The following is a 16,931-nucleotide window of genomic DNA, read 5'->3' as shown; positions in this document are numbered from 1 at the left end:
AACTATTTAGTTATTCAAAAATTCCCATTTTACTTCTCAGACTTTTAGTCATTTCAATAATTTTATTCAAAATTATTCCCCACTCCCCCCATAGGCTCAAAAAAAGATATGAAAAGTAACCCCATTGTTTCAATGACCATTTAACCAAATCTTACTCATCCTCCTCCTCCTTCTCTATCACACCACATCACATGAAACATTCATCTATGGTGCACCGGAAGTAAGAACAAGAAAAAAAAATCATAATGTCTCATAAAAAAATGTATATGTGCTGAATGCTCTTAAACCTTAGAAACAGTTGATGGGTCTCAAGTATTTAAGTGTTATCCTTTTTTATGATGGTTACTTCCAAACAATTCCAGCGGTCACCCCTCTCCCCCTCAGGCGGCCACAATAAATGTAAGTGAAATGCAAGCTTCTAAATGCGTTGATGCGATTTTATGCTTTTTTGCACTTCGGCCAAAAGGAAACGGAAAGCACGAAAACACACCAACACACAAGCACAAAAGCCAGGCATATTCAACAACTCTCAACAGACAAACAACGACGATGACAATGTCGGTTCGACGACATTTGTGGGCCTTTCTAGGCATGAATGGCAACCAAAAAGGATAACATCATTATCCATAGCTCAACGACACTTGAAGTCCTGTTGTTGTGGTCGCTCATGCTCTTCGCCATCATTGTCATCGTTTTGTGTCATATTCCAGCACCGCCAACGCCATCGTCACCGCGACCGACTACACTGCCTCATGAATATGAAACATTTAAATGCGATTTTTTTTTCTTAGCCTAGAGTGAAAAGAAAGTATAAAAAAATTATGCAAAGCTGTGCCAAGGTGTGGGATGGATGGATGGATGGGCGTAGGTCTGGACTATATTCACGCATCCCTAACCACTTTCGACAAACCAGAAATGTAATAACTTAAATGTAGAGCACATTGTTCATTGTATGCCACTGCAGGAGCAGCTGGAGCAGGAGTAGGAAAGGAATATCCTTCTTCATATGGCGAATAAAAATGTATGAATACAAAAGATAAAATTACCAAGAAATTTATGACAATATGTTGGGATTTAAAAGCCACTGAATTCTAAAGAAAAAGCTTTTTAACATCATACAATGTATTTATGGATGTAGGAGCTCAATTGGAGAAGGAGGAAATAAATGCAACACTGGCTTTTGTATAGAAAATTCTAAGATTTAAGAAAAAAAAAATTTTTTGAACAAAAAATTTAATTTATAGAAAATTAGATGTCCTGGTGAGCTTCCTTAACCCATAAGTATTCGTGGGCTCTTTTTTAAATGGGCCAATTTGAAAATTATATCAAAATTAACCCATATTGTCCTGTTTGGTATGCATGCTCATTTGGGGCATAATTCTGGGGTAGGGCGGCCTCCTAGGACTTAACCCCAAATTTTTATAAATGTTACGTACCCTACTTCCAATTTCCTTTCATTTGATGTCCCTATCGGTAAACATCAGAGAACTGCATGAAACCCAAAATTTTCCACTCCATAGTCACTTTGACCAAAGCTATTGTCTGTATCGCATGCCACATAAAAACAAAGTTTGCTAGAAACACACGCACAAATAAAATAGGGCGAAAGATGCGCGAACGTTTTAGTAATCGTTCTGTGGATTTGATTGTCAATTTGGACGACGAATATCGTATGTTGTTTGCAAATGAACACAACACAGATGAGTGCGATATGAAGCCAAAGCAAGCAGAGGGATGAGACATCAAGTTTTGTTGATCGACAAAGATATACTCAGTTGGTTTTTTGCACTTGTTTTTTTTTTTGGATTAGAATTGCTTTTATCTGTCTGCAAAATTGTTTTTTTTTTATTTTTTGGATTGGAATTGCTTTTATCTGTCTGCAAAATTGACAGACGTACTTTCAGTTTTTTCTATACCCAAGCCATTACATAGAGTATTGCTAAAAATGTAAAAAACGGCCAGCAATTATTTTATGTCCATCAGCAAAATCACTTAGAATAACTCAACGAATTTAAAGGAGTGTTTTAAGTTTTGATCGTTGAATGTCATAAGCGTCAACAACGATTGCTGGTATAAGGTGTGAGTTAGCCATTTGCTGCATGTCAACCATGTGGACTTATTTTTAAGGTGGCTTACTGCTGTTCTCTGGTAAATATGTCAATTTTAGACGGTTTTAGGGGAAGGACCGTCCCCCCGACACCTGTGATCATGGTGTTACATCAAGTTCGTATTATACTCTCATTTGATACCCATATTGACCCAATCGCTAAACATGTCCGTTCGGGTGGGTTTTGGGGTAGGGCTCTCCCCCACGGTTATTTCATCGCAAAGTTTTTGGGTTACCTTAAGGTGGCATAAAAAATTCACCTAAATCGATGCATCCATCTTCGAGATCTGGGGTTTTTGAAAATTGTGGTTAGGAGGAGGGTCCGCCCCCTTCGCGGATATCATATAATGAAGTAACCTATTTTCACCAAGGGCTAAACCCTAGCATATATGAAAATTTCATGAAAATCGGTTCAGAATTTTTTGAGTCTTTTCGGAACAAACAAAGCACAACACCTTCATTTTTATACCCTCCACCATAAGATGGGGGGTATACTAATTTCGTCATTCTGATTGTAACTACTCGAAATATTCGTCTGAGACCCCATAAAGTATATATATTCTTGATCGTCGTGACATTTTATGTCGATCTAGCCATGTCCGTCCGTCCGTCCGTCTGTCTGTCGAAAGCACGCTTACTTCCGAAGGAGTTAAGCTAGCCGCTTGAAATTTTGCACAAATACTTCTTATTTGTGTAGGTCGGTTGGTATTGTAAATGGGCCATATCGGTCCATGTTTTGATATAGCTGCCATATAAACCGATCTTGGGTCTTGACTTCTTGAGCCTCTAGAGTGCGCAATTCTTATCCGATTGGGATGAAATTTTGCACGTCGTGTTTTGTTATGATATCCAACAACTGTGCCAAGTATGGTTCAAATCGGTTTATAACCTGATATAGCTGCCATATAAACCGATCTTGGGTCTTGACTTCTTGAGCCTCTAGAGTGCGCAATTCTTATCCGATTGGAATGCACGACATGTTTTGTTATGATATCCAACAACTATGCCAAGTATGGTTCAAATCGGTCCATAACCTGATATAGCTGCCATATAAACCGATCTTGGGTCTTGACTTCTTGAGCCTCTAGAGTGCGCAATTCGTATCCGATTGGAATGAAATTTTGCACGACGTGTTTTGTTATGATATCCAACAACTATGCCAACTATGGTTCAAATCGGTCCATAACCTTATATAGCTGCCATATAAACCGATCTTGGGTCTTGACTTCTTGAGCCTCTAGAGGGCGCAATTCTTATCCAATTTGAATGAATTTTGGCACGTAGTATTTTGTTATGATATCCAACAACTGTGCCAAATATGGTTCAAATCGGTCCATAACCTGATATAGCTGTCATATAAACAGATCTGGGGACTTGACTTCTTGAGCTTCTAGAGCGCTCAATTTCTATCCGATTTGGCTGAAATTTCGCAAGACGTTTTTTATTGTTACTTTCAACAACTATGTCAAATAAAGTACAAGTCGGTTCATAACCTGATATAGCTGCCATATAAACCGATCTGGGATCTTGACTTCTTGAGCCTCTAGAGGTCGCAATTATTATCCGATTTGCCTGAAATTTTGTACGACGGATTCTCTCATGACCATTAACATACGTGTTTATTATGGTCTGAATTGGTCTATAGTCCGATACAGCTCCCATATAAATCGATCTCTCTATTTTACTTCTTGAGCCCACAAAGGGCGCAATTCTTATTCGAATTGGCTGACATTTTACACAGGTCTCCAACATATAATTTAATTGTGGTCCAAACCGGACCATATCTTGATATCTCTCTAATAGCAGAGCAAATCTTTTCTTATATCCTTTTTTTGCCTAAGAAGAGATGCCGGGAAAATAACTCGACAAATGCGATCCATGGTGGAGGGTATATAAGATTCGGCCCGGCCGAACTTAGCACACTTTTACTTGTTTTGACTAATATTAATAGACTGGCCCAAGTCCTAGCAGAAGTGATCAATACTAAATAAATTAGGGAGGAGATTTTAAATGTAAAAATATTTTCGGAAAATCCAATCGATGAGGTGCAGGATTGTAGTGCCCAATTAAACACTCCCCTTTTCCGAAACTATCGTAGAAAATTCCGAATTCAGAATACTCAATGAACGACTTGGGCAAGATATGTAATTTTAATTGCCCAAGCATACACTCTGAATAGAATAACGACTGAGCTAGGGACTTTCGAAGTTGTCCAACTCGAGAAAAGAAATCAGCCAAGAAAAACCTAGGAGGTCCGTTGATTTTATAACCGTGCACATCATAAAAAGGCGGCAGTTTATTGGGATGTGTATTTCGTACGACTCAAACAATACAATAGGATGACCAGAACGGCAAAGGCTAACTCCTAGAAGCTTTAATAGTTACAGTTCGACAATGACCCTGCCAGGATGAAGAAGTTTTTTGCTTAATGCCCATGTCAAGACTGAGACGTTCGTGGACGAGGTGAGAGGAAGAGCGGATACGACGGAGGATATATGGAGGTTTTTTAATGAAAACGCAAGTTGCGACGGTACACTCGGAGACACCGAATCTTAGGAACAATAAGGTTGGAAGCCTGGAGGAGCTTCCAAGTATATAAGTCGAACGGACCTGAAGGAATATTTCCGTCATTACTACAGAAGGAGGCGGAATACCTGGCGCCCTAACTGGAGGATATATTCACAGAGTGCCTGCAAATTGCATATAAAAGTCTGCCAGGAGGCAACTGCGATACTTGTATCCAAGGCCGACAAGGCCAGCTTTGCGACACCAAAGACCTATAGACTTAATGTGAGCTCTGACACACTCATCCAATCCCTAGACCAGTACCTGGTGGTGGATAAACCACCGCCACCATTAATAGTCCACTACGAATCCTGACTGGGAATGGTTTTGGGCCCGTCTGCTATACAGACGAACTTTTAATAATGGGTGATTTTTTTGAGGTTAGGATTTTCATGCATTAGTATTTGACAGATCACGTGGGATTTCAGACATTGTGTCAAAGAGAAAGATGCTCAGTATGCTTTGACATTTCATCATGAATAGACTTACTAACGAGCAACGCTTGCAAATCATTGAATTTTATTACCAAAATCTTTACTTTTCAGTGGTAAGAGTCCGAATCAGTGATGAAGAAGGGCTGTAAAGTTTATGGAAATGACATGCGACTGTGGAAGAGTCGGAATGTAAACACCGATAAAATTGAAATCTCCCCGTTTTCGAGCAAGACGAAGACGGGCCAATTTGAGGTGACACGTTAACACAACAGTAGCGACCGACCTCGGCCTCTGGTAAGAATCGTACCCACGACCTCCTGACTGGCAAGCTACCAACTCTGGTACCGAGGCGTCTGATACTAACTCACGCCTCGGTAGTTACATAGATGGCTTCCACAACGGGTTCGGATAACATGTTGCCTCTCAATAGGCGGGGAGATGATTAATGCGCCTACTAGGTCACTGGAGACTATTCTGGATATCCGGTCCATAGACATATTACACTGAGTTAGGTTTAGGTTTGGTTATAGTGGCAGTCTATTTTCTGAACAGACTCACTTAGACTATTTAAATTCATTGTGATATCACAGTAGCGACATTGTGATATCACAACCTCTGCACCGGTAATCTTCGGTGATATGTTAGGAGCAGGTCATACCATCGTGGGATAATCGAGGCAAAGATAGGAAACCTTGAAAAAATGGATGATACTTGAGGTCGAGTGCGAGGCACAGTTGCCGCACATACAATCTTGGATTGACAGAAATCTGGTATTGCCAGTGTGAAGTTAATGCATCACGGATTGATCAATACTGGAGAATAGAGTGGGCTTAGGGTCCAGATTTAGAGCTCAGCGATTGAAATCTAGTTTCGACTGCCTGACGATAATACGGTGTTGCAGGCGAAGATCTGGGCGATCACGGAGTGCGGAAGTTGGTATTATCGCGAGGATGAATTTGAACATTGTTACGGACACCCCCTATACAAGGAGGCAACAAAGTTACTCGCTGCCATAATAGATAGGAGCAAAAAAAGAGAAGTGGGACATTGACCGAAAATCTTGGGGTCTCGGATACAAAATTGTGATGGAAAAACTCGGCGCACGGAGCCCAACAGCAGTGATGGCCGGAAGAACAATGGAAACTATGGTCCACATACTCTTCGCCCGACACCTCCCAGAAGATGAAGTTTATAAAAAGCCCAATGACAATATAACCCCTTTAACGATAGAGGAGCTAAGTTATATAGCCCGCAGCCTTCAGAACAGAAAAATAACCCGGTCCTGACGGAAAACCGGCCGAAGTCATCAGACAGATAGCTGAAAATTTCTTCTAGGAATGGTAATCGATACTTATTTTAAGGTTTTTTTTCCGGAGGTATGGAATAGACAAAGCTGGTGCTCACAAGCAAGGGCAAAGGGCATCCAATATCCCCATTTTCATACAGACCACTCTGTATGGTAGATACCGCCGGCAAGCGACTTATAAAGCCACGGCTTTTGTGCGCCTTCATTGAGGCAGTTGACCTCTCAATTAGACAACATGGCTTCCAGGCAGAAATGTCCACGAGAGACGGCAAGGCAAAGAAGCCACTACTCTAGACCGATTGTCCTCTTATCCAAACTGGATGTGAAGAATGCATTCAATAGCCTCAGATGGTCTGACGTCCCCCAAGCACCCGGAGAGGAGGAGGAATGTCAAGACGATCAAGAGAAAATATACTTTGTTGGGTCTCAGATCAATATTTCGAAGTGTTACAAACGGAATGACGAAATTAGTATACTCCCATTCTATGGTGGAGGGTCTATTAACAAATTTCAATACAATTGAGAAAAATTGCCAATTAAAGCGCGCTCTATTCGTATTAGACGTACATAAGACAGGTCTTATGAATATAGAAAGTGAGAGCTGATTGTAGGTATATCTAACGATGCAAGTAAGAGGCCACTTTAGTGCATTAGTTAGCATGTCCGCCTACGACGCTGAACACCCGAGTTCGAATCCAGGCCAGAATATCAGAAAAAAATTATAGCAGAGGTTATCCCCTCCACTCAGGACAAACCTCATTGAGAGGTTTGTCCCTGTTCCTTGATGGAATGTTCATGGGTAAATCTGCAATCCATGGAGAAGAGAGTGTAGTACTAGGCCCAGCCGACGTGCTTTTACTTGCATTTTGGCATAAGTTAGTAGTTTTCACTATAGAAAACACTGTGCTCTTCTTCAACTGAAGAATGCAATTAAATATTGTGCACAAGTTTTTCCTACTTTATAAGAATGCTACTGCTGAGAACTAATAAGACATTATGAGTCAAAACATATGAGTACAGTGAACACTTTGAAAAATCCATATTAAGGATAAGTGATATATAATTGGATTTTTTTATACAATGGACCTGTCGAAAAATGCATTTCATGTTCAAAAACAAGAGAAAACATTGTGGCAAACTTCTGGCATTTCCTACATGAGGATATTTTATTCGGCCTTTGTTAAAATGAAAACTATGCATGTTATTTCAGCAGGAAATCGCACATAAACTATTAAATTTATGTTGTCCTGGTTCAAAATATTTAAATGTGTATGGTATGTATCTTCAAAATCGCAGCTGCTTTTCAAATGAAAACAACATTCCTTTCATTGTTTGTGAAACAAGAATCAAAGGGCTATCGATTACCTAAATCATATAACTAGGAGCCATATAGCCCTACAAACTCACTTTGTCCTTATTTTATCTGATGCCAACACTTCACATCAATCTAAACCACATACAAGGCCACAAAATATCTAAACATGGTTCGAATCCTCAGTTCGGGACCAACCTTTGTGTTGGCTTTTGGTGGCAACTCATTAAACGGTATTTTTATAGCCATTTACGCAATGTGTCGTTGTCCGGGAAAGACTCTACCAAACGCCAACAAACAATGTGGCCAAAGAAACAAAACGGAAAACCCAGAAAAGAACAAAGGCACCTACCTATCTTGTTATCTATCTGAAGTATTGTCTGCTCCTACTTGGCGTGTAGGACACACACACGAGAAGAAAAAGGAAAAATTAGACAAAACATGCAAGGCAACAGCAGCACAAACAACAAAAAGTATACACAAGGAACAAGAGACGTTTTTAAGATATTTGCTACTGCGCTGCTGATGATGTTACATACCTTAGCGTATCCATCAATGTGAGTGAGTATCTTCCCTTTTGGTGTTTTTTTTTTTTGTGCGATGCGACAAAGATTGTGAGATGTCGCACATATATTCATGGGGGTAGCAGTATGGGACACTCTGAAAAATATTTAAAAAAAGGGGAAATTGTTAATAAAATGTGAAATAGTGAAATCTACTCCCCATCCTTAACATGAATTTTCGGCAAAAAAAATCTTACAAAATAAAACAAGTAAAAAGGCATTAAGTTGGGCCGGGCCGAACTTTGGATACCCACCAGTTCGGGCATATATGTAAACCCCCTTTCGTTATAATCCGGTGAAAAATGCATAATTTATGCCCCCATAGCAGCTTTATCGAAATATGTTCCGATTTGAACCAAATTCGACACGGATATTGAGAAGCCTAACAAGTACAAGTCATTGTTAAATTTTGTAGAACAAAATATTGGTCTTTTCGGTAGCCATATCCAAATATAGACCGATCTGTAGTACCATATTAAGATCGGATATCGTGAGGCTCAGAAAAACTCAATGTTTCAAATTTCAGGGAAATCGGGTAATAAATAAAGCTTTTATTGGGTTCAAACCCTTTATCGGGAGATCGGTCTATATAGCAGCTATATTTAAATATGGACCGATCTTAACCATATTTAGGTCAGATGTCGAGAGGCTTAAAATAACTCACCGTTTTAAATTTCAGCGAAATCGGGTAATAAATAAAGCTTATATGGTCTTCAGACCCCTTATCGGGAGATCGGTCTATATGGCAGCTATATCTAAATATAATCCGATCTGAACCATATTTAGGTCAGATGTCGAGAGGCTTAAAATAACTCACCGTTTTAAATTTCATCGAAATCGGGTAATAAATAAAGCTTTTATGGGCTTCAGACCCTTTATCGGGAGATCGGTCTATATGGCAGCTATATCTAAATATGGACAGATCAAATACATATTTAGGTCAGATGTTGGTAGGTTAAAAATAACCCACTGTTTCAAATTTCAGCAAAATCGGATAAAAAATAAAGTTTTAATGGGCATTAGACCCTTTATTGGAAAAATCGGTCTATATAGCAGCTATATCCAAATATGGTCCGATTTGGCTCGTTCAAGAACTTAATCAGCGTGCATCAAAAACACGTATCTGTGCCAAATTGCAGCTCAATATCTCAATTTTTGAAGGCTCTAGAGTGATTAGAACAGACGGATAGACGGACATACATACATCCCTAAAGGCTCAAAAAGTACAAGCGGGCGATCGGTCTATACTGGAGCTCAGGGACGTAGCAAGGGGGGGGGAGACTCTAAAGTCTCAAAACGTATAAGCAGGCGATTGGTTTATACTGGAGCTCAGGGACGTAGCAAGGGAGCCTCTAAAGGCTCAAAAAGTATAAGCGAGCGATCGGTTTATACTGGAGTTCAGGGACGTTGCAAGAAGGGCCTCTAAAGGCTCAAAAAGAATAAGCCGGAGAGCGGTTTATACTGGAGCTCAGGGATGTAGCAAGGGGCAGGGATCTAAGGGCTCAAAAAGTATAAGCAGGAGATCGGTCTATACTGGAGCTCAGGGACGTAGCAAGGGGGGGGGAGACTCTAAAGGCTCAAAACGTATAAGCAGGCGATTGGTTTATACTGGAGCTCAGGGACGTAGCAAGGGAGCCTCTAAAGGCTCAAAAAGTATAAGCGAGCGATCGGTTTATACTGGAGTTCAGGGACGTTGCAAGAAGGGCCTCTAAAGGCTCAAAAAGAATAAGCCGGAGAGCGGTTTATACTGGAGCTCAGGGATGTAGCAAGGGGCAGGGATCTAAGGGCTCAAAAAGTATAAGCAGGAGATCGGTTTATACTGGAGCTTAGGGACGTAGCAAGGGGCAGGCCTCTAAAGGCTCACAAAGGTATAAGCGGGAGATCGGTTTATTCCTAAGCTCAGGGACGTAGCATGAAGGGCCTCTAAAGGCTCAAAAAGAATAAGCGGCAGATGGGTTTATTCCTAAGCTCAGGGACGTAGCAAGGGGGGGTGGGCCCCCGAAATAATCTTTTCAAAGCAAATATTTTAATTAAACGTTCTCTCAAGAGAACATTTCAATAATATAGTCTCTGGAGACAACATTTGCTTATTTATTTATTTTTCTAAAGACAAAATTTCCAAAAAATTTTTTAAGATTTTTTACATTTTTATACCCACCACCGACGGATGGGGGTATATTCATTTTGTAATTCCGTTTGCAACACATCGAAATATCCACTTCCGACCTTATAAAGTATATATATTCTTGATCAGCGGAAAAATCTAAGACGATCTAGACATGTCCGTCCGTCTGTCTGTTGAAATCACGCTACAGTCTTCAAAAATAGAGATATTGAGCTGAAACTTTGCACGGATTCTTTTTTTGTCCATAAGCAAGTTCAGTTCGATGATGGGCTATATCGGACTATATCTTAATATAGCCCCCATATAGACCGATCCGCCGATTTAGGGTCTTAGGCCAATAAAAGGCTCATTTATTATCCGATTTTGCTGAAATTTGGGACGGTGAGTTGTCTTAGGCCCTTTGAGATCTTCTGTCAATATGGATCAGATCGGTTCAGATTTGGATATAGCTGCCACGTAGACCGATCCTCCGATTTAGGGTCTTAGGCCTATAAAAGCTACATTTATTACCCGATTTTGCTGAAATTTGGGACAGTGAGTTGTGTAAGGCCCTTCGACATCCTTCGTTAAATTGGCCCAGATCGGTTCAGATTTGGATATAGCTGTAATATAGACGCATCCGCCGATTTAGGGTCTTAGGCCCATAAAAGCCACATTTATTATCCGATTTTGCTGAAATTTGAGACAGTAAGTTGTGTTAGGCCCTTCGGTATCCTCCGTCAATATGGCTCAGATCAGTCCAGATTTGGATATTGCTGCCATATAGACCGATCCTCCGATTTAGGGTCTAAGGCCCATAAAAACCACATTCATTATCCGATTTTGCGAAAATTTGGGACAGTGAGTTGTATTAGGCCCTTCAACATCCTCCCTCAATTTGGCTCAGATCGGCCAAGATTTGGATATAGCTGCCATATAGACCGATGTTTCGGTTTTAGGTTTTGAGCGTTTAGGTTAAAAAGCGTATTTATTGTCCGATGTTTTTGAAATTTGGGAAAAAGGGTTAAGTTAAGCCCCTCCACATATTTCTGCAATCTGGTCTAGATCGATCAAGATTTGCATATAGCTGTCATTAAAACCGATTTAAAGTCTTGGCCCCATAAAAGGCGCATTTTTAATCCGATTGCACTGAAATTTGATACACTGATTTATGTTATGCTTTTCGACATCCGTGTCGTATATAGTGCAGATTGATTTAGTTTTAGATATAACTACTAAAAAGACCAATATTTTGTTATATACAATTGAACAATAACTTTTATTTATTAGTATCTGGTCCAAATCGGAACATATATTGATATAGCTGCTACGGGGCATAAGGTATGAATTTTGCACCGGATTTTGAGGAAAGGTGGTTCACATATATATCCGAGGTGGTGGGTATCCAAAGTTCGGCCCGGCCGAACTTAACGCCTTTTTACTTGTTTCTGAAAACATTTCGATTTGTTTTTATGACAGAATTTTCTGGAGACTTAATTTCAATGAAATTTTCTCTCAAACTTTAAAAAATTTTATTTTTTTAAAAACAAAACAAGTAAGGAAGGACATAATCCGGCGGTGCCGACTATATAATACCCTACACCTACCATATAAGTACAATGTGGGAGCTGTATTCGATTCTGAACGAATTTTGGTGAACCTCGGCGGATGTTTTCACGTGAGGTATTAAACAATCCGTATAAAATTTCGAGCACATGTGTTCAAACTGTAATAACTACGGATCACAACACACACCAACCACTATGGGAAGCGTTTCGTAATTTTGTTTAGAATTACTCATCAGCCATATCAGGTGTGAAGGCTTCAAGGGCCGTATGCTACAGTTACACCGAATTTATTGCGAAAACATCACATTAATCACGCTCGACAACGCTGTCTATTAACTGTGCTTTTCCCACTGCATGTATTTTTGTGTAATGGCAGATTTTTTGTCTACATAATTACACTACTCCCTTGGTATACACATGGTTCGGTGCATCTGCTCCGTGTGCCCAGGTTCGAATTTCTAAAGACAAAATATAATTCAAATTTAGTTGAAACACTCTGTATATTTCTACTTTAAAATAATTGGTAGTCAATGAGAACTGTAAAGGACGAGCTTGACTGAATAGAAGAAAATCGGGTTTGGTACTTGCTTCCACGATAATGAGAAACTATAGGTATTTCACATCAAAGAATACGCAAATGGCAAACCTATTCGGTACAAAGCTAGGTTAGTAGAGTAGTTCTGGTATTGACTATGAAGAGATAACGGTTAGCGTTGAGAAGCATTTACAGAAATTGGGATGTAGATTAAAATTTACCCTTCGACTACATTTATCTTATATAAATTTTTAGCAGATTCCATGGTGGTGGGTTGCGACGATTCGGTCCGGCCGAGCGCTTCTTCCATTCTATGGTCAGTTTAATCGACAGACGTAAATAAGCTGAATTGTCGATTTTGGATAGAAGATCAGCCAGAACCATTTCACATGCTACCAATTCATCCAGAAAAAGTCACAGTTTGATACGGATTATAGGCTGGTGGCATCATTGGATCGTACTTCTTCAAAGATGATGCGAATCGTAAAGTAACTGTGAATGGTGAGCGCTATCGTGAGATGATATCCAATTTTTTTTTGCCCAAAATGCAAGAGCTTGATTTGCATGACATGTGGTTTCAACAAGACGGTGTCACATGGCACACAGCACGCGCAACAAAGGACTTATTGAGAGGCGAGTTTGGTGAACATTTTATTTCAAGTTCGGGACCGGTCAATTGGCCGCCTAGATCGTGCGATTTAACACCTTTAGACTTTAAAGCTCATGTTTATACAGACAAGGAAGACAACATTGAAGCTTTTTTGCATGAGACACCCGCTGAAATGTTGAAAAATGAAAGAGTATGCCAAAATTGGACTAAGCGGATAGACTTTTCGAGGAGCAGTCACGGTCAACATTTGCATGAAATAGTCTTTAAGCATTAAATTATATAGACTGTTCTCTCGATTTAAATAAAGTTTTTATGCATTTTTCTAAATTTTATGTATTCTTTTTTGAAAAACTTTCCTATGGCTCTTAAATAATCACCCTTTATATGAGAAGTCTTAACAGAAGTCTTCTCTTACAAAATTTCATCCAAATTGGATAAGCATTGTCATTCAATTTCGCAATTTTCCCCCCAAAAATTTCTCGCAGTGTAAAAACTAGTCTGCATTAGTCTATTCAAAGATAGAGTTGCATGCATCCATCTTTTGGCTACGAATACAAAAACATCTTTTGTTTTACATCTTTAAGATAGATTTTGTTGGTTCTTTGGCCGCCTTTGTTTCCTTCCTTGCATAACTTATGGTAACTACCGCCGATGATGTCCCTCGCTCTGCAGCACTTCATTTAAGTGTTAGGATGTTATGCTGCCTGTTGGTGCTGCATTAAGGAAACAGTTCGTCGTTCGTTTGAGTGGGTTCTAATGTGTTTCTAATAGTTTAGCACCACCAACAACAACCACTAGCCGTCTGGCGGGCCAACCTTATATGCGAATCATGACGATGATGATGACTCTGTGTCGGCGGATCTATTGTTGATGGTTTTGGTGCATGATGGGGGAACATGATGCGAACGATGGGAATGGTAATCAGGCTTGTTGGAAATCTCAAATGAAAAACGCAAAAGGTTTCACATTTGCGTTTTGCTTGAAACTCGTTTATCAAAGATTTTCGTTGTTAGGTTTGGGGTATTGTAAGCGCAACACAAACCAAATCACAGCGCAACTTTTGTTTTGAGAAATGTGGTGGGAATTTCTAATAATTTTTCATTAGAATTACGTTGTGGTATGTTGTTTGAATTACCCTACCTTAGAATGGTAGCAAAGTAAGTGTGATTTAAACCAGGTCAGAGGCTCAATTTAAGTGCCGGCAATGTCTATAGCATTATGGCTCCGAATTTAAGGTCTTTTAAAGAAATGAAAGATCAGTTCGCTGGGAAATCAGACCACGAAAGACCTAAAGGATCGGAGAGATTAACAGTATTTAAATGTATTATTGTATCTACCACAGACTGGGGGTAAACCAATTTTCAAGTTTGAATTCTTGCGATCTAGAAGCTGTTATTCTCATTTGATTTATTGGGTTGCCCAAAAAGTAATTGCGGATTTTTTAAAAGAAAGTAAATGCATTTTTAATAAAACTTAGAATGAACTTTAATCAAATATACTTTTTTACACTTTTTTTCTAAAGCAAGCTAAAAGTAACAGCTGATAACTGACAGAAGAAAGAATGCAATTACAGAGTCACAAGCTGTGAAAAAATTTCTCAACGCCGACTATATGAAAAATCCGCAATTACTTTTTGGGCAACCCAATAAATCAAATGAGAATAACAGCTTCTAGATCGCAAGAATTCAAACTTTGAAGTATGTCGTAAGAAAACGGCAGCATACTGCGATGAATACTTAAGATCCACAGGAAATACAACAGAATAACCTGAAACAGAGATCCCGCTAGACGCAATTAATCTTAAAATTTAAGTCGAGCTTCCGGTTTTTAACGATACAACCTGACGGACGGACGGACTTTCTCGGGCAAATTTTTCGTGGTACATTCCGATTTTGACAACCTATTTGTCGAAAAACCTGTTGACCCATTCTAATGCACATATGTGTGGGCGTGACGAACAGGCCCTTGCCCCAGACTCTCTTTTTGCATTTTCCTCTTATGTTTCATATGCATATTTCATACTTTCTCTTTACCTTTTCATTCACACTTCATTTTATCACCCTCCCTTAGGATGGCGCGTAACTAATCTGGTCATTCCGTTTGCAACGCCTCAAAATATTGATCTGCGAAAAAAAGTAAATATTTTTGAACATCACGACATTCTAAGTCCATCCAGCCATGTCCGTCCCTCTGTGGAAATCAAAATAGTAGTTGAACGAATAAAGATATCCGCATAAAATGTTACACAGGGACTTTTTATAGGTGTACGTCGTTGGGGATTACAGATGGGCTATATCGGTTCAGATTTGGATATAGCCCCCATATAAACCGATTCCCGGTTTTGATTTCTTCAGCCACTACAAGCCTCAATGTTCATCCGATTTGACTGAAATTTGGCACAAAGACTTGCCCTATGACTTTCAACATCCTTGCAAAGTAGGATCTAAATTGGTCGATATAATGGATTAGTGCCCATTTAAGCCGATGCCCCGATTTGACTTATTGAGCCCTTATAATACTCAATTTTTATCCGATTTAGCTGAGATTCGGTACAAAGACCTGTGTTATCGGTCTATAAACTGATATAGCCTCCATATAAACGATCACTGTATTAGGCTCCTTGAGCCCTTAGAAGCCTCCCTTTTTTTGGAATTGGCTGAAATGTGGCACGTTCGGATCTTCAACATACGTCCAAAGCATGATAAGAATGGGTCTATAAGCTGATATAACCCCCATATAAACTGATCCATGTATTTGAGTTTTTGAGACTTTATGAGCCTAAATTTTCATCTGATTTGACTTCTTGGGCCATAAAAGCCTCAAACAATACCCAATTTGATTGCTACAAAGTAATTCAAACACAAACTGGGTTAATAAGGGTAAAATTTTACCGGTATCCATTGAGGCGGCTACTCATGGTTTGGCCCCGATGAACTAATCACGACAAAGACGAGCAGACCAAGGATATTTTCTACGAGCGCCTAGAGAGAAAATATGAGCGCTGCCCCGCCCACGATATTAAAATCGTCCTGGGAGATTTTAAGGCGAAGATAGGTAAGGAAGACATCTTTGGTCCAACAGTCGGAAAGCTTTGCCTTCACAAGATAACGTCCGATAATGGATTGAGGCTAATAGATTTCGCCGCGGCAAAAATAGGGTAGTTAGCAACACCCGATTCCAACATCGAAAGATGCATTCGGCTGTCACCCGATCAAAACACAAGGATCCAAATTGATCGCGCTGTAATAGATGGAAGGCATTCATCCACCATGTTAGATGTACGAGATTCGGATCATTACCTGTTGCAGCAGAGGTTCGCACCCGTTTGAGCATGGCGAGAAAACTAAGATCTGACACTGCACGGAAGCTGGACATTGAAAAGCTGCAAATACAACAGACAGCAATGGCATACTCCACTCTACTGATCCTACTGTTTGATGAAAGCACTCCTTTTCCCGATTATATTGTTGTTGTTGTAGCCACATGTCTATATGCGGAGGTGGCGATTCTCGTCTAGCTCCTTTAGGGCAGCAAGCTCGTTCCGGTCCAAAGGACCGATGGCCGCCGGAACATGATGGCCATTGGTTATTTAAAGGCGCCAATAACTCGCCTTGTCATATCGAGCATCATAGGCACTCAGTATTTATGCAAGAGCCGGTGCCGCCCGGCCTCTCACTGAAACTCCCCGCTTGATACTGCTGATCGTCCGCGACAGCAAATGCAGCTACTCCATATAGAGCATTCCATTATCCTTAACCTGTAGACGCGCCCGGTAGCTCGCAACTAAGCTTCTTGTGGTAACAATGAACACCACACAGATCGGAGCT

The 16,931-nt window shown here is 40.0% G+C and overlaps 1 long non-coding RNA gene across 1 annotated transcript in view; it reads right to left on the bottom strand.

Annotated features, from left to right (window-relative positions):
* Window positions 1-16,931, bottom strand: part of LOC106082844 (uncharacterized) — a 248,409-nt gene that overhangs the window by 53,418 nt on the left and 178,060 nt on the right. The window contains exon 4 of the long non-coding RNA XR_009397098.1: window positions 8,264-8,384. This is a non-coding gene — a long non-coding RNA (uncharacterized LOC106082844). The remainder of the gene's footprint in view (window positions 1-8,263; window positions 8,385-16,931) is intronic.

This window comes from Stomoxys calcitrans, chromosome 2 (genome assembly GCF_963082655.1).
Source record: "Stomoxys calcitrans chromosome 2, idStoCalc2.1, whole genome shotgun sequence".
NCBI lineage: Eukaryota > Metazoa > Arthropoda > Insecta > Diptera > Muscidae > Stomoxys > Stomoxys calcitrans.
The sequence above is the reverse complement of the archived record's forward strand: the minus strand, read 5'-3'. Positions and strand labels throughout refer to the sequence as shown.